Source organism: Musca vetustissima, unplaced genomic scaffold, assembly GCF_032173495.1.
Source record: "Musca vetustissima isolate MV318-11 ecotype Yass unplaced genomic scaffold, APGP_CSIRO_Mvet_v1 utg5044, whole genome shotgun sequence".
In the NCBI taxonomy this organism is placed as follows: Eukaryota; Metazoa; Arthropoda; class Insecta; order Diptera; family Muscidae; genus Musca; species Musca vetustissima.
This window is the reverse complement of record NW_026886435.1, coordinates 1974-29617: the sequence shown is the minus strand read 5'-3', so window position 1 is coordinate 29617 and position 27644 is coordinate 1974. Positions and strand designations below refer to the sequence as shown.

Sequence of the window (27644 nt, the reverse complement as noted above, 5' to 3'; positions counted from 1 at the left end):
GACATATCTTTTTGCAGGTGCTTTACGTTCAAATAGAACAGAAAACGACAAACAGACAAAGAGCAAACAAAGGTACCTAAAGCAGCCAAAACGACGACGACGAGAACGTTGATGACGACGACAGCAACAACCCTGTAATGTCAAGTTTCATGTTTAAATGTCATTTTTATTTAATAATAGTAATTGTCTGTGTTTTTTTTATTTTTTATTATTATCATTTATTTTGTTTTTGTACTATGTTTTATCATTGCTTTTGTTGTAATTTTTCTGGCAAATCAACAAAATACACGCATGAGTGTTTTCATTACACCATCATTTACAATTAGACAAATTTCAGACAAACAGGAGTTCTGTTCTGTTTAGAGAGCTTGGCGTGGTGGTTGGTGCAGGGGAGTGTACGAACACAAAGGTGGTCTCTGCTGACATGATAAGGGGTGGGCGACAAAAAAAAAACGAAATGGTTATAAAAAATTAAAGTCATTTAAAACAATCATTTCAACACCGTACACATCATTCAATGATATGTTTGAGTGACAAAGTAGAAGGCGGGGAGTAGTAGGACGAGGATGTTGGTCCGCTCCCGTTCCAATTTATTTTTTGTTTATGCAGAATGTTTACCACCTAGCAGATGTACGCATAGGAATGACCGAGTGACTGATTACCAAGGGATGTGTGTGCGTGTGCTCATGTGTAAAAATTATATTTAAAGTGTATATGCAAATACAGCGTTCGTCTAACAGACAGACACCAAGTGACAAGTGTGTGCACGGTATGACAGGTGTTTGAAACCAATATAAGAGGGAATAATTGGGTGGTAGCACATTTCGACAAACAATGACATTTTAACGGTTAGTAGCTGTGAATTATAGCTGAATATTTGTGAAAAATATATATCAATGGAAATTTTAATTATTTAGGGAGCACAATAATTTGGAAATGGATAAAAATATTTCATAGAGGGTACAGTATACAAATTTTAGGAAACCTACTTTAAATGTGATATGTTTGTTTTTTAAATCCTAAATAATTGATATTTGATTCGAATCAGGTTGTATCAAAACGTATAAACGTGTCGTAACATGGGAGATATCGAGTGATCGATGAACTGCTGTTCTGGTATATATATATATATATATATATAATAGCGAAATGCCCGCTACTTCATAAGCGGAAATGGAATACAAAACAAATAAATAATATTTTATATGGAAATCGTGAATACTGTATAATTTGTTGTACTATAATTCCGAATTCCACCTCTATTCCTACATCTAATATCAAGTTTATTACCATGAGTACTCTTCATTAATTTCCGAAATCTCTTTCTTATGTAAAATTTAAAACGTTTGTACCCATAAGTACGAATTTCCATGACTACTTTAATCGAAACATCCACAGTAATTTTTATTCAAAATTTTTATACCCTCCACCATAGTATGGAGGGTATATTAGTTTTGTTTTTCCGTTTGTAACGCATCGAAATAATCATTTCCGACCCTATAAAGTATATATATTCTTGATCAGCGTAAAATTCTATGACGATTTAGCCATGTCCGTCTGTCTGTCTGTTGTTATCACTCTAGCGTCTAAACGAATTGAGATAGAGCCTCAAAATTTTGCACAGAGTCAGGCAGGTCAAGTTTAAAGATGGGCTATATCGATCCACGTTAAGACATAGCTCCTATATAAGGGTACCCCCCAAATTTCGGTATTTTGGGGTTTTTGAGCGTGTTTTTCAAACGAATTCGCTGAAATTTGGTACTTTGAGTTCTCATTGGGTAGCAAATCTCCCCACTAAAAATTATAAATATAGGTCAATTTTTTCTGGTACCCCCCATATAACGGTACACCTAAATTTTCGATATTTTGGGGTTCTTGAGCGCGTTTTTCAACCGAATTTGCTGCAAATTGGTATTTTGTAGTCGTATATGGTACCAAATCTCCCTACCAAAAATTATTAATATTCGCCCCAATTTTGGGTTGGTCCCCATATAACCCCCTTTTTATATTAAAATGGTTATCTGATTTGTTCCGCGTTTTGAGTTTGGTTCTAAGTCTCTGATGTAATTATTTCACCTGCGGAGGATATCGAGGTAAACAAGTAGAACGTAAGGTTCGATAATGAACTATAACCCGCATTTAGACCTAGCCCCTCTATGGAGGTTCCAGAATAAGTGGACCGATATTCCCCATTTTCGAATTTGAACTAAGTTTGGAAAAAATAATAAGATGGACAAAGTTTGGATGAAATGTAAATTTTTTGAAACGGATTTGGTCCAAAGAAACATGGGGTCTAGAACCAATATTTCGAGTAGCCACATTTTCACCTTGTTAAAGTGTATATTCCCTCAATAGCGGTAAATCTGAGGGCATAATTATCCATTAAAAATTTCTGAATTTTTTATTTTTGTTTACATAATCCCTTTTTGAAATGTCGGTATAGGTCCACTTTTTGGTATGTTCCCTATATTTTAATTTCTAGTACCTGTCAGTATATCTATGGTGGAGGGTATCCAAAGTTCGGCCCGGCCGAAGTTAACGCTTTTTCACTTGTTATATTTCAGCTCTATCTATTCACCAGACTGTACCGTATTCGTGCTCATATTCCCAAAACGACATGAATGCTATATTCCAATATTAATTATAATTCTAAATTTCAATATTCCATCTCTATTCATTCAACCAAATCGAAATAGTACCAATGTTAGTACCATTTCGTACTTTTCGTATTTACACGAATGCATTTCCAAACCAACTTTATTTTTCAATACTACAACCCAACAGTAATTTAATTTATAATTTGAGCTCGATCTAATCTAAATTATACCAAGCTTAGTACTATTTTGTACACGTATTACGAATTGTCAAAACTAACCTCATGTGTCGTGTAAAAATGTGATTAATTTCGGCCAGATTTTTATATATTCCACGGGACGTATTCAAATTTCCTTAAGTTATTTATATGGTGTCTGTGTTATGTGATAGCAAGTTGTTCCAAATTACAGTCTCTTTAGTTCGAAAACTTACATTTTTTAACTGGTTCGCTTTTATATGCCTTTTGGGCTGGTGCATATTCATTCATACTCACAAGATGACCGAGCTAACGTAGTCGATGTTGCTCGATACGTCTGACAATGCCGATGTCCGAAAATATGTGGTACAACTCATGGTTCATTGGACGGCGATATTCACCGTCAAAGCTGATCGGCCCATAGATCATTCGGAGAATTTTTCTCACAAACACTCCAAGAGCTGCCTCATCTGCTTGCGTATGCCTCTGATCCAATAACAGCACGGGTAGTATCAGCGTCTTACCAGACCATAGTTGCATCTGTTGGCCAACACTATCCTTATCCGAATTTCAAAACTGATGTCATTAGTTTTATTTATGGCTGTACCAATGTATATAAAATCTTTGACTACCTCTCAAGTTCCACAGTTGGTCCGAGTATCCCGACGTCTTGCGGGTTGATACCGTCAGCTTGGTCTTCTGGCCGTGAACATTCTGGATGTTAAGAAGACAACACATCAAACTGTCACCTTGTCTGAATCCTCGTTCGATATTAAAGGGCTCCGACAGGTTCTTTCCGACTTTAACTGCTGATCTGTGCTGATACGTGGGTTTTTACCCTCTTTTATTTGTCATTTTATTTGAAAAATCTTGAAATATTGGTCGCAGAATCCATGAAAAATAAAAATTATTTGTAGATATTTTGAAAGTTCATCCCATGTTGGAAGATATAAAAGTTCGGCCAGGCCGAACTAAACTACGTTTTTATTTGTTTTAAATAAAAACTAAATTTCCACCTGCACATATTTTATCAAATCCATTATGTTGAAGAAACATACATACATATATGCATATATATATATATATATATATTATCATTTTTATAATATACAAATATTTGCACTGGTCACTGAACTCTAAAAAAAGAATGTCTCTTATAACTCAGCATCATATTTCTTTTCCTTGTTATTGTCATTTCAAAGTTTGTCTGTTTTGCTGAAATAACTATTTGTGCCAACATAAGTACATTAATCAAATAATCACACGATAAGTAGGTACCACATTTCTACTTTCATACATATTCGTACACATGTTCGTATGTATGTATTTTGCAATATTTGAAACACTTGTGCGACTGTCATGTGACACATAATGAGACTCAATTTCATAATTCCCCAACACATGCGATTTTGTTGGTTGTTGGCACTTAAAGACATTGTGTTCACCACACCGCCGTCATACCTACATATAGGCATTTGTTGTAGTACCTCCATGAATGGCAGCACAGGCAGACTAAAACAATTCCAATAAAGTCAACTTCCTACACTTAAAATGTTTTCACCCATGACTTATGAAGACAGACAACATTAATTTGTCATTTTTTGCGCTAGCAGTTCACTGTCGTACCGCGTTGGACATTCACAGCAACAACACTGCCGCCGAACATAGGAGGACATACGACGCGTCAAGACGATGTCACACGGCACAGCATTTGCGAATCAGTCGTAGACGGTAACACATGTTTCCTTAAATCAAGCATATCATCATCAACATCATCGTCATTATAATGGTCATGCATTATGGGAGACACGGTACGGAAACAAACAGACAAACATACATCACAAATTTGGAAAATTACAAAAAATAAGCTAGAAGACCACCTCCATACAGAAACACATACCGTGCCGGAAAATTTGGGTTGTTTATGGCTTTAGAGTGTTTTTGGGAAAGCAAAAGTGTTCATAGACAATTTAGAAGGGAAATCTTTTAATTTGTTTGTGGTGGAAAACTTTGACAACATAAAAATGTAGGAGACCTAAATATTCTTTGGGACCAGCGTACAATTGGCGAAACACACCTTACAGAGAAATATCAGATTGTCTGTCAATTCAAGATTTCTATCAGCTTGTCTACAAAGTCTCCCCTCAGTTCCTCTATAAAGGTTCCCCCAAGTTCGTCTATAGAGACTCCCTTCAGCGCGCCTACAGAGACTCCCTTCAGATCGTCCCTTCAGATCGTAAAGCCGATATTCACCGTCGACGCAGATCGGCCCGTAGATTTTTCGGATAATTTTTCTCTCAAATACCCCAAGAGCTGCCTCATCTGCTTGCGCAAGTACCCATGCTTCTGATCCATATAATATCACGGGTAGTATCAGCGTCTTGTAAAGTGTGAGTTTGGTCTGGCGGGAGGTGGCCTTGTTTCTAAACTGCTTACTTAGACCATAGTAGCATCTGTTGACCATCACAATCCTTCTCCGAATTTTAAAAGTGATGTCATTCGTTTTATTTATGGCGGTACCAAGGTATATAAAGTCTTTAACTACCTCGAAGCTGTAGTTCTCAAGTTCCACAGTTGGTCCGAGTCTACTGGACGTCTTGCGCGTTGATACCATCAGTTTGGTCTTCCCGCCATTTACTGCCAGACCCACTTTGGCAGACTCCTTTTCAATTTGTTCAAAGGTGGGTGTTACCGCTCGCAATGTTCGACCCATTATATCGATGTCACCAGCGTAAGCGAGTAACATGTGTTGTTTGGTGTACAGAGTGCCATTTCTGTTCACCTTTGCGTCTCGTATGACATTTTCCAGTGTCCACAATTGAGATGAAAGAGGGACCAAGATAAGCCTGGACTTCGCCAAGTTAAAGGCAATCAGAGCCGTTGCTTGGTATCTATCATCCCCTACGCCACCCTCAGATCGTCTTCAGGACGACTATAAAGACTCCCTTCAGGTCGTCTATAGATACTCCCTTCAGTTGGTCTACATAAAATCCCTTTAGCTGGTCTATAAATACTCCCTTCAGTTCATTTATAAAAACTGCCCTCAGTACGTCTATAAAGACTTCACTCAGTCCGTCTATAGAGACTCCCCTCAGTTCGTCTCTAAAGACTCCCTTCTGCCAGTCTATTAAGACTCTCTTCAGCTCGTCTATAATAGAGACTCCCTTCAGCTCGTCTATAATAGAGACTCCCTTCAGCTCGTCTATAATAGAGACTCCCTTCAGTTCGTCTATAATGGAGACTCCCTTCAGCTCGTCTATAATAGAGACTCCCTTCACTTACTTACTTAGCTGGCTTGTTACAGAACGGTTGTTCCATAAGCCGAGCTTAAAAAAGATTTCCAAGCGCGTCGGTCTTGTGCGCAAGTCCACCAATTTGGAAGACCACGTTCCAAGATGTTGTTTTCTACTTGGTCTTTCCATCTAATTCGTGGCCTTCCCCTTCTACGGGAACCATCAGTAGGCTCATTTTTATATGCCTTTTGAGCTGGGGCATCTTCATTCATCCGCACAACATGGCCTAGCCACCGTAGTCGCTGCAGCTCAATACGACTGACTATGTCGATGTCCGCGTATAAATTGTAGAGCTCGTGGGTCATTCGACGCCGATATTCACCGTCGACGCAGATCGGCCCGTAGATCTTTCGGAGAATTTTTCTCTCAAACACCCCAAGCGCTGCCTCATCTGCTTGCGCAAGTACCCATGCTTCTGATCCATATAATAGCACGGGTAGAATCAATGTCCTGTAAAGTGTGAGTTTGGTCTGGCGAGAGGTGGCCTTGTTTCTAAACTGCTTACTTAGACCATAGTAGCATCTGTTGGCCATCACAATCCTTCTCCGAATTTCAAAACTGATATTATTCGTTTTATTTATGGCGGTACCAAGGTATATAAAGTCTTTAACTACCTCGAAGCTGTAGTTCTCAAGTTCCACAGTTGGTCCGAGTCTACTGGACATCTTGCGCGTTGATACCATCAGCTTGGTCTTCTCGCCGTTTACTGCCAGACCCACTTTGGCAGACTCCTTTTCAATTTGTTCAAAGGTGGCTGTTACCGCTCGCAATGTTCGACCCATTATATCGATGTCATCGGCGTAGGCGAGTAACTGATGTTGTTTGGTGTACAGAGTGCCATTTCTGTTCACCTTTGCGTCTCGTATGACCTTTTCCAGTAGGATGTTAAAAAGATCACACGACAAACTGTCACCTTGTCTGAATCCTCGTTCGGTATTGAAGGGCTCCGATAGGTCCTTTCCTACTTTAACGGCTGACCTTGTGCCACTTAAAGTTATCCTGCATAGCCGTATTAATTTTGCAGGAATGCCGAACGCAGACATGGCTTTAAACACCTCTGAACGGATAGGGCTGTCGAATGCGGCTTTATAGTCGACAAATAGGTGGTATGTGTCGATGTGTTTTTCGTGGGTCTTTTCCAGGATTTGGCGCAGAGTGAAAATCTGGTCAATGGTGGATTTGCCAGGTCTGAAGCCGCATTGGTATGGTCCGATGATGTCATTGACCATTGGCTTCAATCGTTCACACAGCACACTGGATAGCACTTTATATGCGATGGGAAGGAGACTTATTCCTCTATAGTTGGCACATATCGTCTTGTCTCCTTTTTTGTGCACGGGACACAGGATGCTGAGGTTCCAATCATTGGGCATGCATTCATCTAGCCAAATTGTGTTAATCAGCTGGTGCATGCTCCTGACCAGCATCTGGCCACCAGTCTTGAATAGTTCGGCTGGTAACCCATCGGCTCCTGCTGCTTTGTTGTTCTTGAGCCGATTAATTGCTTTTATGACCTCATCTTGGCTAGGTGGTATACACTCTATACCATCATCTCTTATTGGTTCTGGGGTATCATCTTCATCGCCACTATTTGATACTAGTAGCTTTTCGAAGTGCTCCTTCCAGATCCTCAACACGCTGTCTGTATCTGTCACCAGGTTTCCTTCTTCATCTCTACAGGAGGATGTGCCTGCACCAAAGCCTTCGGTTTGGTGTTTTACTCGTTGGTAAAATTTCCGGACTTCATTCTGACTCCAGTACATCTCGATTTGCTCACGCTCACGTTTTTCTTGTTCTTTCTTTTTTTTCTGAAAACACGTTTCTCCTCTCTCCTTTTCTCCCGATAATTCTCCATCACGTTACGTGTTGCTACTGTCTGCAGGGTTGCCCTATACGCTGCGTTTTTCACATCAGTAGCATTACGACACTCCTGATCGTACCATGGGTTTCTTGGTGGTGGTTTTTGGTACCCAATTGTTCTTTTTGCTGCAGTTTGTAGGGAGTGGGCAATTCTTTGCCATTGTGCTTCTATACTATTATCGGGACAAGAAGTGCTTTCTTCAAGCAGATGGGTAAGATGAGCGGAGTAGGCCTCGGCTACCTGTTGTGTTTGCAGCTTTTCGACGTCGAGTTTCCGTGTTATATTAGATCGCACCTTTGCTGCAACATTAAGACGGGTGCGTACCTTGGCTGCCACAAGATAATGGTCCGAATCGATATTCGCTCCTCGGATCGATCGGACGTCTAAAACACTGGATGAATGCCTTCCGTCTATCACAACATGATCAATTTGATTTCTCGTTACTTGATCAGGAGAAATCCAGGTGGCCTTGTGTATATCGAGATGCTTGAATCTGGTGCTGCTAACTACCATGTTTTTAGCTGCCGCGAAGTCAATCAACCTCATGCCGTTGTCGGATGTTTCTTCATGAAGGCTGAATTTTCCGACGGTGGGGCCAAAGATATTTTCCCTTCCGATTTTTGCATTAAAATCTCCTAGCAGAATTTTAATGTCATGGCCAGGGCAACGGTAATAGGCTGCTTCTAGGCGCTCGTAAAATATGTCTTTGGTCTGTTCATCTTTTTCTTCGGTCGGAGCATGGGCGCAAATTAGACTGATGTAAAAGAACTTCGCTTTTATACGGATTATAGCAATTCGCTCATCTACTGGAGTGAATCTGGAGACAAGGTCTTTTATTCTCCTGTTAACCATAAATCCGCAGCCAAATTCATGTCTCGTTTCATGGCAGCTATAATACAGGGCGTAATCGTCTGATTTACTTACGCCTGTCCCTTTCCATCGCATTCCCTGTAAGGCAATAATATCGGCTTTGTACTTCTTGAGTATATCCGCCAAAGCGAACACTGCCCCTGTTCTGTACAACGTGCGCACATTCCAAGTGCAGATTCGCAGATCGTGGTCCTTTATACGTTTGCGGGGGTCGTCAACATTAGGGTTTGGTTTTCTTTTTCTTTGCTTTTTCATAGTAGGTTGGGTTTTCCGAGGGTGGGCAACTAACCCGACGCCTCAACCCATTTTTTATAGTTCTTATGGGTGAACTCGCGGCACATGTTAGCTCACTATTTCATCGGGTGATGATAATAGCTCCCCAGGTGGCACCGCGGGGAGGTCAGTGTCCACAATTGAGATGAAAGAGGGACCAAGATAAGCCTGGGCTTCGCCATGTTAAAGCCAGTCAGAGCCGTTGCTTGGTATCATCATCCCCTACGCCACCCAGAGACTCCCTTCAGCTCGTCTATAATAGAGACTCCCTTCAGCTCATCTATAATAGGGACTCCCTTCAGCTCGTCTATAATAGAGACTCCCTTCAGCTCATCTATAGTAGAGACTCCTTTCAGCTCGTCTATAGTAGAGACTCCCTTCAGCTCGTCTATAGTAGAGACTCCCTTCAGCTCGTCTATATAGAGACTCCCTTCAGCTCATCTATAATAGAGACTCCCTTCAGCTCATCTAGAGTAGAGACTCCTTTCAGCTCATCTATAGTAGAGAGTAGATAATAGTAGTAGATAATAGAGACTCCCTTCAGCTCGTCTATAATAGAGACTCCCTTCAGCTCGTCTATAATAGAGACTCCCTTCAGTTCGTCTATAATAGAGACTCCCTTCAGCTCGTCTATAATAGAGACTCCCTTCAGCTCATCTATAGTAGAGACTCCCTTCAGCTCGTCTATAGCAGAGACTCCCTTCAGCTGGTCTATAATAGAGACTCTATTCAGCTCGTCCCTTCAACTCGTCTATAATAGAGACCCCCTTCAGCTCGTCTATTGTAGCGATTCCCTTCAGCTCGTCTTTAGTAGAGACTCCCTTCAGCTCGTCTTTAGTAGAGACCCCCTTCAGCTCGTTTATTGTAGCGATTCCCTTCAGCTCGTCTATAGTAGAGACTCCCTTCAGTTCGTCTATAGTAAAGACTCCCTTCAGCTCGTCTATAGTAGAGACTCTCTTCAGCTCGTCTATAGTAGAGACTCCCTTCAGCTCGTCTATTGTAGCGATTCCCTTCAGCTCGTCTATAGTAGAGACTCCCTTCATCTCGTCTATCGTAGAGACTCCCTTCAGCTCGTCTATAGTAGAGACTCCCTTCAGCTCATCTATGAAGACTCCTTTCAGCACATCTATAAAGACCGCCTTTAGGTCGTCTAGACATATTACATTCAGCTCGTCCCTAGTTCCTTGTTTCGGTTCCTCCCCACTTTCCATTCTATGAGGCCCATCTGTAGCAAACACTAAATCACAACTTTTTCTCTCATCACATCTTTTTATGTTAGACACCGCACACGCACATGTTCACATCAGATGTCAACAGAAATTTGTCACAAAGACCAAAACTTTAACGTCAGCAACCAAACAACTAGTCAGGCAGCCAGCCAGCCATCCAACCACAATTTGAAGGAAGTATTTCTTCCTCTTCTTCTTTTTAAAACATTTCATGATAAAAATCACACATTTGAGCGTAAAAATATTTTCTTAATTTCTTTGCTCATTAAAAGTAGTGTTCAGACAAACTGCAAAGCAAATACGAAACGAAAAAGTCAAATATTGAGACTTTTCACAAAAACGCCAACAACAACAAAATTAAGCAGCTAACTTTGTGTGTTCTCTCAGTGCTGCAATTGACAAAATGTTGTGCTGTTTTCAAAATGTAATATTGTTCGTTCGTGTTCCAACCGAAACGACATGAACTCATTTTGTGGATAATCTTGGAATAGATGTACTTGCCGGGAACAGTGTTGTATTTGTGGACTTGACAAATACAAATGTCAAAAATAATTTGTCATTTTCTTTATTCATAAAAACAGCACAAGTCGCCCAACCAGCCATGCGACCATTGAGCAATAGGCCTCCCCATGTATTGGCTGATTCGCCGTGCGATTCTTGTATTTCACTCGACAAAATGCGTACAATTCTTTCATGTTCAGTACTTGTCAACGTCAACGAAGTACAAGTCTTTAATCATATTCTTTGTGAACATTTGTTTAATTCTTCAGCTTTTGTGGCGAGTTTTACTTTTTTGTTTGCAAAGAAGATTTTTCGTGACGACAACGAAAATGAGAGCAATCTTGAAAATGGTTTGGGTTGGTCTACAACAGGGGATTATTTATTCTTGAGTCATTAATTGGCATGGAGTGTGGTCGAAAAAGTTACATACATTGACAAAGGGACTGAAAATTGTTTACCATAATAAGGGAAATCCAAACAACTTTACAAGGAAATTGTTTCCATCAATATGGATGTATACATTTTGAAACTCTAACTGATAGAATAAACTCCAAGAGTGTACTAAAAATTTGAAGCATTTGCCGATGCCCTTAGTCCAAATTTTAGAGTTCTACCTTATTTTAGAACACTACTAAATTTTAATATATATGAGAAATTACAAAATTCTTTTAAAATTCCATAAAAAAATTTAAATTTGTTTTGTTGTAATTCGCGAATTTTTTACACATTTGTTTTCATTGCAGTACTAGTCAAATCACATTGAAATACGGTTTAATAGCCGCGAAAAAACAAATAAAAGCTTTAAAATATCTGAAAATAAAATAAATTAATATTTTAATTAAATCGAAATGTTTTTGAATTTTCGATTTTTATACCCTTCACCATACTGTGGTACAGGGTATTATGTCTTTGTGCATATGTTTGTAACAGGCAAAAATAAACGAGAGAATATGCATAGAACCACTTTCTAAGTCGATTTATGCATGTCCGTCCGTCTGTCTGTTGATGTTAAATTGTAAACAAAGTACAGTTCGTATTTGTAATCCGATTTGGCTGGTACAGCTCATTTATTTCGCCCAAGGACGAACCCTATTGAAATTGGGAAAAATCGGTTCAGATTAAGATATATCTCCCATATATATTTTTGTCCGATTTTTGGTCAATGGTGCACCAATGTCCCTGAAAATCTTTCGATTTGCACGAATTTTGGCATAGCGTACTGAATTATGTCCAGAATGATGTGTGCCAAGTTTCGAGAAAATCGGTTCCGATTTAGATATAGCTCCCATATAAGGTAAATGGGGCACCAAAGTCCATCTATATCTTTCGATTTGCATGAAATTTGGCACAGAGTACTGAATTGGTCCAGAATGATGTGTGCCAAGTTTCGAGAAAATCGGTTCAGATTTAGATATAGCACCCATATATATATTTTCGTACGATTTAAGGTAAATGGGGCACCAAAGTCCCTCTATATCTTTCGATTTGCATGAAATTTGGCACAGAGTACTGAATTAGCTCCAGAATGATGTGTGCCAATTTTCGATACGTTCAGATTTAGATATAGCTCCCATATATAGTTTCGTCCGATTTAAGGTAAATGGGGCACCAAAGTCCTAATATATATTTCGATTTGTACAAAATTTGGCATAGGATACTGAATTGCGTCTAGAATGACGTGTTCTACGTTTCGAAAATTGTGCACTAAATACCCATAGCTAGGCCGATTGACACAACGTACTGAATGTAATATAAATAAATCTCTGCAATTTCCCTTGAAATCTGTTCAGATTTAGATATAACTTAGCTTACATATATAATTTCGACCTATTCATGTTGATTATAACCAAATAATCAATAGGTGCCTGATTGATATTACATTTTAAATAGTTAAACATATCAAATAGCGTGTGTAAGTTTCTTTTAAATCTATTTACAATATTTAGAATAAGTTGCATAATGACATGTGTTGGGATTGATGTTAGTCGGTTTAATTATAGATAAATATCGCATATTTATCATCGTTCAATTTCATGACAATGCTCCTTCGAAATGGCGACGTCTGTTAGGATACTTATTTATAATATACCCAAAATGGTGAAGGGTATCATATAGTCGGCCCAGTCCGACTTTACTACTTTCCGTACCGGTTTTAAAATTAAGTTTAGTAAATATTGCAGTCGTTTATAGGATGCTAACTAATTGATCATATCTAAATTTTAATTTGATAACTTCAACAGGGGCAGCGAAGCGCCACGGGTCCCGCTTTTTTTAATATAAATATATATTTAAATATGCTTAATTTATTCTGGTAAAAGTTTCCTTAATTGTGCCCCTAAAAATTATCTAAAATATATAAAATCATCTATTTTATTAATATAAATTCCGTCAGTAATTGTAATGAATATAACTTTCTTTTCTTGAAAAAAAAACCCTACCAATGTGTTCATCTCACATCATAACCTCAAGAGTGCATCTGTGATCGGTCAATCACCCTCGACTCAAGCAGATACAAAAATGTCAAGTGGGTCCAATGACCAAAAGAATGCAATGAATGGCTAGCTATTACACATCATCATATGTATCAATACTCGGAGTTTTGTAGCTGAGAATGCATTCTAGCTGAAAACAATTGCTTTTTCGTGTTTATACAATATTTCCATTTGTAACACAGCACTCTCTGCAAAATATAATAAAAATAATGGGAGAAAAAATGAACACATGGAACCGAAGGGGGATTTCAAAATCATAATGGTAGTGCTAACATAAATTCCATTTGAGAAAACTATACTACGCACACACACCCACAAACACGATCATAGAAACTACGACAGTAGGAAACTAAATTAAATGTGAAACAATAAGTGGCACTTCTTCAGTTGACCAAGAAGCAAAACCTCATATTTGTGGTTTGATACTTTCTTTGCTGTTCGTTATGCTGCACTCAATGGCCAAGGAAAAATGTGTACAATATGTTATGTTCTTTTGGTGGAAGAAGTGAAGATATTTTTTAAGACCAGTTGAAGTCGACTTTGATATACTATAAAGCAAGTCTCTTTAAAATAACTTACATATTCCACCACAAAATAGTGTTGCGTATACATTTATCGGGGTATCTTAGACTACCAATCTGCCAGAATTGGTGTGAAAATAAAGTTCAACAATTACAGTGAAATTTGCTACATCGAAAGTCTACCAAATTTGGTTGAATGTGGCATATTTTCCTTCAAGTACAAAATTTCTATAATCAGGACCAATAAAAGAGAATATTGGGTGTGTGGCACCTCACTCTGCGATGACTTTTGCTAATAAATGAAATACTTATGAACCAACTCTGCTTGGAAAGTGTGTCTTGCATCTAGACATATTTGAGCAACCGAGGCATCCATCATTTGGTATGTTGCAGCACAGTGCGCTGTCCAAAATGTTATCTTGACGGGAGAAATGTTTAATATTTGGTGCACAATTTGCATAAACTCATATGAAGATATTATCGGTTATGAACCAAGTTATTCTAGGTTTAATTTGGTACGTTGTGCTAAAATTCGTCCCAATCCCAAAAACCAAATTTTGTACACCATTTAGATGAAATCGGATAAAAATATATATGGAAGCTATGACTGGACCTGAACCGATTTCTATGAGAGTTACATCTAAATCCGAATTGATTTCAACAAAACTTAATGTGTTTCAATCTGCTGTAATTCCATTGGCAGTTTGGTGAAATCGGACTAAACTATATATGGGACCTATATCTAAATCTGAACAGATTTCAACAAAATTTTCCATAAATCAATTTGGGACTAATTCTTTACAAGGCGCAAAATTTTGTCTGGATCGGCCAAATATTAGGATTTTGGTGCATAATTTACATTAAATAGTACGAAAATATATATGGAAACTATATCAAAATCTGAACACATTTCAACAAAACTTCACGTGTGTCTACCTGCCCCAGTTTCCAAATGCTGTGCAAAATGTTGTCCCAATTGGACAAACCTTGGTAGTTTGGTGCACCATTTACATATAATCGAACCAAACTATATATGGGAGCTATAACTAAATCTGAACCGACCCCAGTTTCCCCCAGTTTCCAAATGCTGTGCAAAATGTTGTCCCAATTGGACAAACCTTGGTAGTTTGGTGCACCATTTACATATAATCGTATATATGGGAGCTATTAATCTGAACCGAAACTAATTCAGAAACTAATTCAGTATGTTGTGTAAAATTTTGTCTCAATTGGACAAATATTAGAGTTTGGTGCACTATTTACATTAAATCGGATGTTCTCCAATTTTAACAGGGTTCGTCCTTAGGCCAAATATGTGACATGTGCCAAATTTCATCCTAATCGGATCAAAAATACGATTTGTACTTTGTTCACAAAAATACGTGGAAGGGCGGACCGACGGACATGCATTAATCGACTCTGAAAGTGATTATATGCATATTCTCAAAAGGAACTATGGATCTATCTCGATTCCTTTTGTCAGTTACAAACATATGCACAAAGACATAAAACCCTGTACCACAGTGTGGTGAAGGGTATAAAGATACCCAAATTGAGAAATTATGTTATGTTATATATGGACTGTAACTAACAGTGATCTATTCCCGCAATGTTGGCAATAACATGTATTATAGATAACTGCTCCGATAAAGCTTATTTTCAAACTTGTCATACGTGCAAAATGTTTCAATTTATTTTGAACTTATCGTGATTGCATCAGAAGGATTTCGGTAAATGGTCAGTAAATTTTCCCATCGTCAAGAAAGTATACTTTATAGGGTGATCTATTCATACCCTGGAATATACCATTCTTCAGAAATATGATTACAAAAGTCCCTACATGTTCTCTGGATTTGTAAGGTCAGTAGCTTCTTTTTTAATACGTTAACAATTTCTTCCGACTTTCCTAACAAAATTTGTCATTTCGACATTGCGTGTTTCTCAGATGGCGAAAGAAATCTTTGTTTAGCTTCATTTTTGACATTTTAAAGACTTTAGCATCCTCTTCCATCCGAAGTATTTGAAATTTGGAATTCCTGGTTCCTGGCGAATACAAAACATCTTCCGAGAAAATTGTCCTTATAGGTTCATGTTTATATCTTTCAACATTATGTATTATGTGCATATGTTTGCACCATACTTGATGAAACGGTATAGACCTATTATTATGCATGTCCGTCCGTCTGTTGATATAGAATTGTAAAACAGGTCGCCCTTATAATTTGGTGAGACCGATTCAGATCTAGATATATCTCCCATATACAGTTTCGTCAAATTTTACAATATTACACCACAGTAACATTGTTTGCCCGATGTGTCTGAAATTGTGCATAGCGTATTTAATTGAGTCTAAAATGAGGTGTGTTAAGTTTTGTTGAAATCAGTTCCGACTTATATATAGCTTGGATATATAGCTTCGTCCGCTTATGTATATATTGTGCACCAATGTTTGTTACATATATAAGAAATTTTGCATAGCATATCGAATAAAGTCTATAATGACGAATGTCAAGTTTTTTTTTTTTGAAATCGGCTCAGGTTTAGATATAGAGCACATATATATTTCGTCCAATTTCATCTAAATGGTGCATCATATAACCAAAAATTATCCGATAGCAACGAAAGTTTGTACAGGGTGGTTTTGTGAGGCTACAGTGCAGGGTATTAAACTAGGTCTATATTGGTTCATATATAGATATAGCTACTATATTAATTTTAATCCGATTTCATGAAATTATGCATCTAATACCCAACGATTGAGTTGAAAATTTGGACAGCGTTCAATGAATATTTTTTTCGATCTTTGGAAAGGGCGCTGTGCTGCAGTGTACTTTAAATCGATCCAGATTTTCCTACAGATCTCATATATACTTTTGTTCGATTTTATATAAATGGTACACCAATGACCCTAAGTTTGTTCATTTGACAAAAAAAGTTTTTGGGATGAGATGAGTGTGTATTGATTAAAATAGGTTCATATACCTATATAGATGACATATTTAACTTTTTCCGATTTCATGTCGATTCTCGTTCAAAGACACTTGGTAAAATTTCAGTATGTTGATTTTTTTTAGAAAATAATCGATACATATTCATGATTTGCCTTCATAGCCTCCATATAAATCAGCGCCATTTTCGGCTCTTTTTCCACCAAATCGTCTTCTCAGAAATTTTCCAAAATAGGTTCATATTTTTCATATCAGCCAAATCTGTAATTGAAAGTAATTCACCCGTTAAAACTTGTGCGTCCCGAACAAATTAACAACCTAATAAAACTACGAAATCAACAATTAAACACTCTTTCAATAAGGTATTTTATACTCAACGCGAGCTCTCATCCCCCAGAAAAAAACCTGAAAATAAAAAGACAACCACAGCTATTATCATGGGGTGTTGCAAATGAAAAGTTCTATGTAACATGCATTCCCTCCGATTGTAGAGGATTTAAAAATGAGCACCATACCCACCTACAAACAGTAACAGCAACATCTTTGCCACAAAACACAATGCATGTATGCAACAAAGTACAAGAATCCAAATCTAAAAAAATATAGGATAAAAGAAACAAACAAGAAGAACCACTTAAAACTAATATGTGGGTGTGGGCGGTCACATAACGACAGTTGCATGTATTCTTAATATGTCCCCTCATTACCGGTACACGCATACATGTTTGTAATTGCAGATTTAATAGTACACAAAAGGTCCGACTGGGGTTTATAATTACCAACTGATTATAAATTACTACCGATTTCAATTAATGAAACAGATGACCCCTTTTCACTTAGTTCACAATTATAAACCTACAAGCCGTTTGAGATTTGTTATAAAAATCCATATCTGCTATATAATTTTTCCGTCGTTAGAAGGTAAGATATTGAGCCATATTTTCTTTATTACGTCTGGAAAAGGAGTATTTTAATGACGCACTTTGCAACAAATTGTTAATTAAATTACAGAGGGCTCCCTTTTCCTCTTTCAACCAAACCACTAGATCCCAATTCTTTCCCTCTCTCTCCCTCTCTCTCTTTTCGGTTATCTTTAAAACCGAAAAAAATTGTCTAAATTCGTATAAAAACGAAATATCATTTCAATTCTCATTTTCATTTCCAAAATCCCTTTTTTATAACCACAGAATTCCTTCTAAACGATTTCAATTGCAATTATTTTCTTAGGGAAACCCCTTTTAAATGTGTCCACTAAACAAACGCTTAAAAGCGTAACTCTATCATTAATTTGTGGTTTATGTAAGAATGTACAAAAATCTGAAACCTTCCTCCTCCCAAAAATGCACCACACCATTCTTGGTTCATTTTCTTATATAGGTTCTGTCTCTTGACCGCATGTAAGCGATATGATGACGACGACAACAGAGCAGAGTAAAAAATATGCCACAAGTTGGTTTTTGTGTCAGTGTGTATGTGTTTTTTGTTCGTTGCCATTAAATGTTATTGCCACAAATTTTTTAACCGGATTTCTGGTTAGTTTTTTATTTCTTTTTTGCATTTGCAACCTTTTTTTGCTTTACTCTGTAAGCCTCATACTGATGCGATATACACAAACTCACGCATACCGATATTGCACTCCGGAATATTTGCTATGGATAAAAGCAAGATGCACAGTGAATATAATAATAAATGTTTAAATTTTTCGTTAAACAGTAAGAAAAATACCAATGGCCGTAATGTATGGGTCTACCTCGACCATTATTTGATCGAGAGATTTTGTACCTACCGTGCATCCTACTTACTTACTTAGCTGGCTTATGACAGAACGGTTGTTCCATAAGTCGAACTTAAACAAGTGAAAAAGCGTTAAGTTCGGCCGGGCCGAACTTTAGATACCCTCCACCATAGATACTGACTGGCACTAGAAATGAAAATATAGGGAACATACCAAAAAGTAGGCCTATACCGACAATTCTAAAAGCTGATTATGTAAACTATAATACAAATTTCAGAAATTTTTAATGGCTTATTGCACCTTCAGCCTTATGGCTAATGAGGGTGTATACACTTTAACACGGTGAAAATGTGCCTCATCGAAATATTGGTTCTAGACCCATGTTTCTTTGGACCAAATCCGTTTCAGAAAATTAAAATTTCACCGAAACTTTGCCCATCTTATTATTTCTTTCAAGCTTAGTTCCGGAACCTCCACACAGGGGCTAGGTCTAAATGCAGCTATAGTTCATTATCGAACCTTACGTTCTAATTTTTTAATTCGCTATCCTCCGCAGGTGAAATGATTACAACAGAATCTTAGAACAAAACTCAAAACACGTAACAAATCAGATAACTATTTTAATATAAAAAAGTGAAAAAGCGTTAAGTTCGGCTATGCCTAATTAAGGGCCGATATAGCTCAAGTTCCAAGCTAATAATATAGTTTCGAATCCCAATACCGTGCATCACGCTAAATATTAAATATGTAGGATGTTTTACATAGGACCTAGGCCTACATACGGGTCGTTATAGTTCATTCTCAAACCTCACGTTCTAGATTTTATGTCGATAACATACAATAGAAAAGTGATTAAAACATATGGCTAAATCTACTATAGCGTTTTAGAATTCCATACTGCAGGGTATGAACTGAAAATTTCGTCTACAGATTATTCCCCAGTCTATGGTGGAATACAGCTATATGGGGATAACACCAACAAACGGAACAAATTATCTAACTATTTTAATATAAAAAAGGGGGTTATATGGGGACTACCCCTCAAATTGGGTGAATATTAATAATTTTTGGTAGGGAGATTTGTTACCATATACCACAACAAAATACCAAATTACAGCAAATTCGGTTGAAAAACGCGCTCCAAAGCCGCAAAATACCGAAAATTGGGGGGTACCCTTATATGGGGGCTATCAGAAAAAGTGGACCGATGTTTATATTTTTTAGTTTAGATATTTGACACCAAATAAGAACCCAATGTACCAAATTCGGTTGAAAAACGCGCTCAAGATCCCCAAAAATACCGAATATTGGTGGTACCCTTATATGGGGGCTATCCGAAAAAATTAAACTATATTTGTAAGTTTTGGTGGGGACATTTGCTACCCAATAAGAACTCAAAGTACCAAATTTCAGCGAATTCGGTTGAAAAACGAGATCAATAACCTCAAAATACCGAAAATTGGGGGGTACCCTTGTATGGGAGCTATGTCGAAACGTGGACCGATATATACCTGCCTGCAGACAAAAGACGACTCTATGCAAAATTTCGGCGATCTATATCAATTCGTTTAGACGCTAGAGTGATTAAAACAGACGGACAGACGGACATGCATAAATCGTCATAGAATTTTACGCTGATCAAGAATATTTATACTTTATAGGGTCGGAAATGAATATTTCGATGCGTTACAAACGGAAAAACAAAATTAATATACCCTCCATACTATGGTGGAGGGTGTAAAAAGGGGGTTATATGTGGACTACTCCACAAAGGGGGCGAATATTAATAATTTTTGGTAGGGAGATTTGTTACCCTATACAACTACATAATACCAAATTGCAGCAAATTCGGTTGAAAAATGAGCTCAAGAACCCCAAAATACCGAAAAATGGGGGTACCCTTATATGGAGGCTATCCGAAAAAATGGACCAATATTCATAATTTTTTGTGGAGAGATTTGGTGCCTATTAAGAACTCAAAATACTAAATTACAGCTAAATCGGCGGAAAAATACGATCAATACCCCCAAAATACTGAAAATTAGGAGGTACCGTTATATGGGGCCTACCAGAAGAAGTGGACCTACATTTATAGTTTTATGTGGAGACATTTAGTACCCAATAAGAACTTAATGTAGCAAATTTCAGCGAATTCGGTTGAAAAACGCGCTCAAGAAACCCAAAATACCGAAAATTTTGGGGTACCCTTATATGGGAGCTATGCCTAAACGTGGATCGATAAAGCCCATCTTCGAACTTGACGTGCCTGCATACAAAAGACTACTCTATGCTAAATTTTGGCGATCTATCTCAATTCGTTTAGACGGCAGAGTGATTACAACAGACAGACGGACAGACAGACGGACATGGCTATATCGTCATAGAATTTTACGCTGGTCAAGAATATATATACTTTATAAAGTCGGAAATTATTATTTCGATGAGTTACAAACGGAAAAACGAAATTAATATACCCTCCATACTATGGTGGAGGGTATAAAAAGATTTCCAGGCGCGTCGGTCTTGTGCGCATCTCATTCAAGTTGAAAGACCATTTTCCGATATGTTGTCTTCCACTAGATCTTTCAATTGGATTCGTGGCCTTCCCCTTCTACATGAACCATCACTTGGCTCGCTTTTATATGCCTTTTGAGCTTGGGCATCTTCATCCATTCTCACAAGATGGCCTAGCCAACGTAGTCGCAGCAGCTCGATCCGTCTGACTATGTCGGTGTCTGAGAATAGATGGTATAGCTCATTATTCATTCGACGGTGATATTAACCATCAACCCAGATCGGCCCAGAGATCTTCCGGAGAATTATTCTCTCAAACACTCCAAGAGCTGCCTCATCTGCTTGCACAAGTACCCATGCTTCAGATCCATACAACAGCACGGGTAATATCAGCGTCTTGTAGAGTGTGAGTTTGCTCTGGCGAGAGGTGGCCTTGCTTTTGAGTTGCTTATTCAGACCATAGTAGCATCTATTGGCCAACACTATTCTCCTCCGGATTTCAAAGCTGATGTTATTAGTTTTGTTTATGGCTTTACCGAGGTATATGCAATCGTTCAGTACCTCGAAGCTGTAGTTCCACAGTTGGACCGAGTCTATTGGACGTTGTGCGCGTTGATACCATCAGCTTGATCTTTTCGCCATTTACTGCCAGTCCCACTTTGGCAGACTCATTTTCAATTCGTTCAAAGGTGGTTGTTACCGCTCGCAATGTTCAACCCATTATGCCGATGTCGTCGGCGTAGGCGAGTAACATATGCTGTTTGGTGTACAGAGTGCCATTTCTGTTCACATTTGCATCTCGTATGACCTTTTTAAGCAGGATGTTGAACAGGTCACACGACAAACTGTCACCTTGTCTGAATCCTCGTTCGGTATTGAAAGGCTCCGAGAGATCCTTTCCTACTTTATCTACAGACATTGTACCAGTTAAAGTTATCCTGTATAGCCGTATTAATTTTGCAGGAATCCCAAACGCAGACATGGCTTTAAACACCTCTGAACGGATAGGACTGTTGAATGCGGCTTTATAATCGACGAATAGATGGAATGTGTCGATGTGTTTTCGTGGGGGTTTCCAGCATCTGGCGCAGAGTGAATATCTGGTCAATGGCGGATTTGCCAGGCCTGAAGCCGCATTGGTATGGGCCTGCTTTGGTATAGTCCAATTGTTCATACAGCGCACTGGATAGCACTTTATATGCGATGGGAAGGAGACTTATTCCTCTATAGTTGGCACATATCGTCTTGTCTCCTTTTTGTGTGCACGGGACACAGGATGCTGATGTTCCAATCATTGGACATGCATTCCTCTAGCCAAATTGTACTAATCAGCTGGTGTATGCTCCTGGCCAGCATCTGACCACCAGTCTTAAATAGTTCGGCTGGTAATCATTGGCACCTGTTGCTTTATTATTCTTCAAACCGATTGATTGCTATTCCGACCTCATCTTGGCTACCATCTAGCCACTCTATACCGTCATATCTTATTGCTTCTGAGGTATCTTCTTCACCGCTACTATTTGATACCTGAAGCTCTTCAAAATGCTCCTTTCAGATCCTCAACACGCTGTCTGTATCTGTCACCAGGTTTCCTTCTTCATCTCTACAGGAGGATGTGCCTGCACCAAAGCCTTCGGTTTGATGTTTTACTCATTGGTAAAATTTCCGGACTTCATTCTGACTCATGTACATCTCGATATGCTCACGCTCACTTTTTTTGTTCTTTCTATTTTTTCTGAAAGTATGTTTTTTTCTTTTCTCTCGATAAAAATATAGTAAAAATATATTCCTTTAATATGTTATCGTTATGTATAAACACATTTTTCCTTCCCAACCACTGTGCACAAATAATGTAGAATGCATCAAAAAATCAGCGGCACGATGCACAAAATACGATAAAAGAGTTATGCTCTGGTCGTGTGAGGGGGGCTCAACAGTTTTTGGCAATGCTTTAAGCTCATGCAACTTCAATCCGCTTTTTGAATGGGACAAAGGACAGCACGACGACTGGCAATGGGGGCCAAAGTCACTACTTTACTATGGTGTGTGAGCAAACTGCTGGTTTGGCATAACGTGGAGAGTATTTTCGTTTAGTTTTTTTTTCACCCGTTTCTTTCGGAGAATAGTGGCAGCCCATAATGGTAAGGGAGCCAACCACACACCGTGCCCTGGCATATGCAAAATATATTACCGTTATTAATTATATGGCGGCATGCAAAGTTTATAGCATTTATTTTGATGTATTTTTGTTGTTGTTTGTTTGGTTGTTTCGTTTTTGTTGTTGTTGTTTTTATTTCTGTTGGAGACCGTTTGGTTTTATTCCCGTAGACGTAGATTTTGGTTAAGGCACGAGTTTTATGCCTCCCAGTTAATCATGTATAACAAAGTCACACATATACATTATGTTTTTTGTGTGTGCTGTTGTTGTTATTATTGTTGGGAAAAAGTCAATATATTTTCCAGCATGATACAAAATGTGATGTGATAAATACTACGTTCGCTTTGTAACTCTTTGGAGTAACCATTTTCCGATTTTATAGGTTAGGTGAGGTTATGTTTTGATGATAGGTATGGCGAAATAGGTATAAGGTTAATTGAACTGTAAATGGTCTAAGAATGACTTAATTCAACAGACAAAAATAACCGATTATTGTTATAGGTAACATATGAGTCGGCTTAATCGACTTTATCGTGAATTTTACTGACTTGTATTTATTTTAGTTGACCATAGGGATATGACAAGGGAAGGATTATTTGTATCCACATGGGATGCCTTTCAGTTACGATATGTTGTTGTATGTATGTATGAGTGTGTGTGGCTGCGACGAGGTGTTTAATGTAGTTTGCACATTTGTTACACACTTACAGTACAACAAAAAATAACAAGGACAACAACCCAACAGAGCACAGAGTGACAAGCTTATTGGAGAAAAACAAAGTTCTCCGGCCAAAGTAACTTTAATTTCACTGACTGACTGACTGACTGACTGGTTGACCACATGCTTGCTTTAATGAACTGCTGTTGCCTCGACGAAAGAGCTGGTGGTTGTTGGTTTGGGGAAACAAATTGTATTTTGATTTGGGTGGTCGGTCGGCCAGACACACCGATATAAAGCAAAGTATGGTTTTATAATTAGGCCTAATAAAATTTATTTAAGGTTCACTTAAACCTCTCACTTTTTTCATTCCTCCCTCTCTCAACGCAATTACATAATTGTATTGTAGCTTCGCACCGTTGGTTGACCTTTTCTTTGTTCATTAATTTCAAATTAGCAAAGGTTAATTAAAAATTAATTTATTTTATATTGTTAAAAACAAAAACAACTACAATAACAATGAAAGCAAAGGGTGGATGATTGTTTTTTTCTGTTTTTCTTTCGAAAGAAGCTGTCAACATTAAATAACAATACAAGACATGGGTATTTACTTTGCCATACTTTTTTATTTTCAGAACTCAAACCGTGGTAGACCATATTTCCGTTTTTTTTTATGAAATTAAAATTGGATATGTGTTTAAGTATTTTTTTCGTTGCGGTTCTGGATGTTAATGTAACACCCCATTAACATCAAGACAATTGTTTTAGTAATTCCAAGGGCACATTTTATATACTCAGACATTTGTAATTAGAATTGTATGGCGGTTTATGTATGTTTGGGTTCAATTTCTTAACAACGCGACAGTCACAAGATAAGATATACTATATGTCAAAAATCTAAACTTTTCCAACACTTAACTAATAAACTCTAGGGGTAAATGTAAATGAGGATGCCCCCACCTTACTATGGGTAAGAGATCCCATTCTTTTGCCATATTAAGAGCTGTAGGTTTATAAAACAAAAATAAATATCACATATAGGGGTTTCGGTGAAGCTATACAGAGAACATATCAAGGCTTTCATTGGTGCTATAACCATCAAAATATCCTCTGGCACTGCCTGAGACTGGTTCTGAAAGTCATTATACACTTCACCGCACTTTGTGCATATGTTTGTAACAGGCAAAAGGAAACGAGATAGACACATGGTTCCTTTTGAGAATATGCATAGAATCACTTTTTGAGTCGATTATTGCATGTCCGTTCGTCTATCCATGTTAAATTGTAAACAAAGTACAGGTCGCATTTTTCATTCGAATTAAATGAAACGTGGCACAGCTCCTTTATTCGGCCCAAGGACAAACCCTATTGAAATTGGTTCAGATTTAGATATAGCTCCCATATATATTTTCGTCCGATTTAATGTAAATGGTTCACGGAAGTCCCTATATATCTTTCGATTTGCACGAAATTTAACACAGTGAACTGACTTAAGCCTAGAATGATGTGTGCTGAGTTTCGAGGAAATCGGTTCAGATTTAGATATAGCTCTTATATTTTCGGCTGATTTAAGTTAAATGGTGTATAGCATACGGAATAAAGTCTAGAATGATGTCTGCCAAGTTTCGTGAAAATCGGTCGAGATTAGATATGGCTCCCATATAAATTTTCGTCCGTTTTAAGGTAAATGGTGCACCAAAGTCCCTAAATATATTTCGATTTGCAAGAAATTTGGCACAGCGTACTGAATTGAGCCTAGAATGATGTGTGCTAAGTTTCATGAAAATCGGTTCAGATTTAGATATAGCTCCCACATGTATTTTCGTCCGATTTAAGGCAAATGGTGAACCAAAGTCCCTATTTATCTTTTGATTTGCACGAAATTTGACACAGCGTAATGAATTAGGTCTAGAATGATGTGTGTTAAGTTTCCTGAAAATGGGTTCAGATTTAGATATAGCTCCCATATATATTTTCGTCCGATTTAATGTAAATGGGCCACCAAAGAACCTATATATCTTTCGATTTGCACGAAATTTGGCATAGCGTATTAAATTAGGTCTAGAATGATGTGTGTTAAGTTTCCAAAAATCGGTTCAGATTTAGATATAGTTTCCATATATATTTTCGTCCGATTTAAAGTAAATGGTGTATAGCGTACGGAATAAAGTCTAGCATGATGTCTGCCAAGTATCGTGAAAATCGGCCGAGATTTAGATATAGCTCCCATATATATTTTCTTCCGATTTAAGGTAAATGGTGCGCCAAAGTCCCTAAATATATTTCGATTTGCACGAAATTTGGCACAGCATACTGAATTAAGCCTAAAATGATGTGTGCTGAGTTTCGTGAAAATCGGTTCAGATTTAGATATAGCTCCCATATATATTTTTGTCCAATTTTACATAAATGGTGCACCAAATTCCTAATGTTTGTCCGATTAACACGAAATTTTGCACAACGTATCAAATTGAGACTTGAATGACGTTACTGGGTTTTGTTAAAATTGGTGCAGATGCAGCCATAGCTTTCATATGGATTTCGAAGAGGTGGCTGATTGAAATTATTTTTTTAACAGTGCGGCGTAAGGAATATCGTGTATCAATTTTGCTATAAATCGTTTTAAATAAATTTGTCCCATGGTACGTAGTCGACACTAAATCTGCCCGAATGAAATTACATTTATCATAGGTTGCAGAAAGACATGAGTATGTTCGTTCGAGGGAACATTGACACATTGTATGATTATATATTCGGTATATGCATTATATATACACATTTCTCTTGTTCAGTGACTTATGCTAAAAATTGATGGAGAATATTTTTATCCCTTACTAGCGGGCCCGGCAAACGTTGTCTTGCCTAACAATATTTTTGATGTATAATTTTCGGCATTTTAGGTTGTTTTTATACCCACCATCATAAGGTGAATTGTATATATTTTTGTAACATCTTGGTATTTATCAGAGCACACATAGGGTAACATTACAAAACTGAATTTGATGTTTATGAGTGAGTTTTGTTGCTCCCTCCACGATTTAAGATATACATTTTATATTTGCACATACATTTGTACTACTCATAAGATGGCCTAGCGTTGTCCTGCCACTGTATTCTGTAACTTTTTAACAACATTCGATATTGTCTATTTTACAACAATTTCATTTGTTTGGTTTATTGTTTTTACAATAACAAAAGAAATTTAAAAAATATCGAATGTTGTTAAAATTTACAGAATAGGCCTACTGGTGAAACACGACACCTCCCCTGTTGGCCAATTCTGGCCAATTGCTATCTTTAAACGGTACAGTTGTTGGCAGTAGAGATCAGAATTTAGAGTTTGGCCATATGAAAGCAACTCATAATAAATAATCCCATTCCAGTCCCACCAAATGCATAGCAGAACCTTCCTGGTCGTTAGGCCTGGTTTGGTCACCGTTTGAGGTGCTTTACCGCTCTTTGACCACGATCGTTTTTGCATAGGGTTATCGTATGTGATCCATTTCTCATTTCCAGTCACCATCCGTTTATAAAAATAAGAGTATCTCATTCCGTTTGGTCAAGGCTTCGCAGATGGAAATTCGATCCATTCCATTTTTATACCCTCCACCATAGTATGGAGGGTATATTAGTTTTGTTTTTCCGTTTGTAACGCATCGAAATAATCATTTCCGACCCTATAAAGTATATATATTCTTGATCAGCGTAAAATTCTATGACGATATAGCCATGTCCGTCTGTCCGTCTGTCCGTCTGTCCGTCTGTCTGTCTGTCTGTCTGTCCGTCTGTCTGTTGTAATC

At 37.8% G+C, this 27644-nt stretch overlaps 1 long non-coding RNA gene across 1 annotated transcript; it reads left to right on the top strand.

Annotated features, from left to right (window-relative positions):
• Positions 1–1410: 1410 nt before the first annotated feature.
• LOC133333944 (uncharacterized) lies at positions 1411–27644 on the top strand. Its single transcript, XR_009754471.1, has 2 exons — positions 1411–1567; positions 27572–27644. It is a non-coding gene; the product is annotated as an uncharacterized LOC133333944 (long non-coding RNA).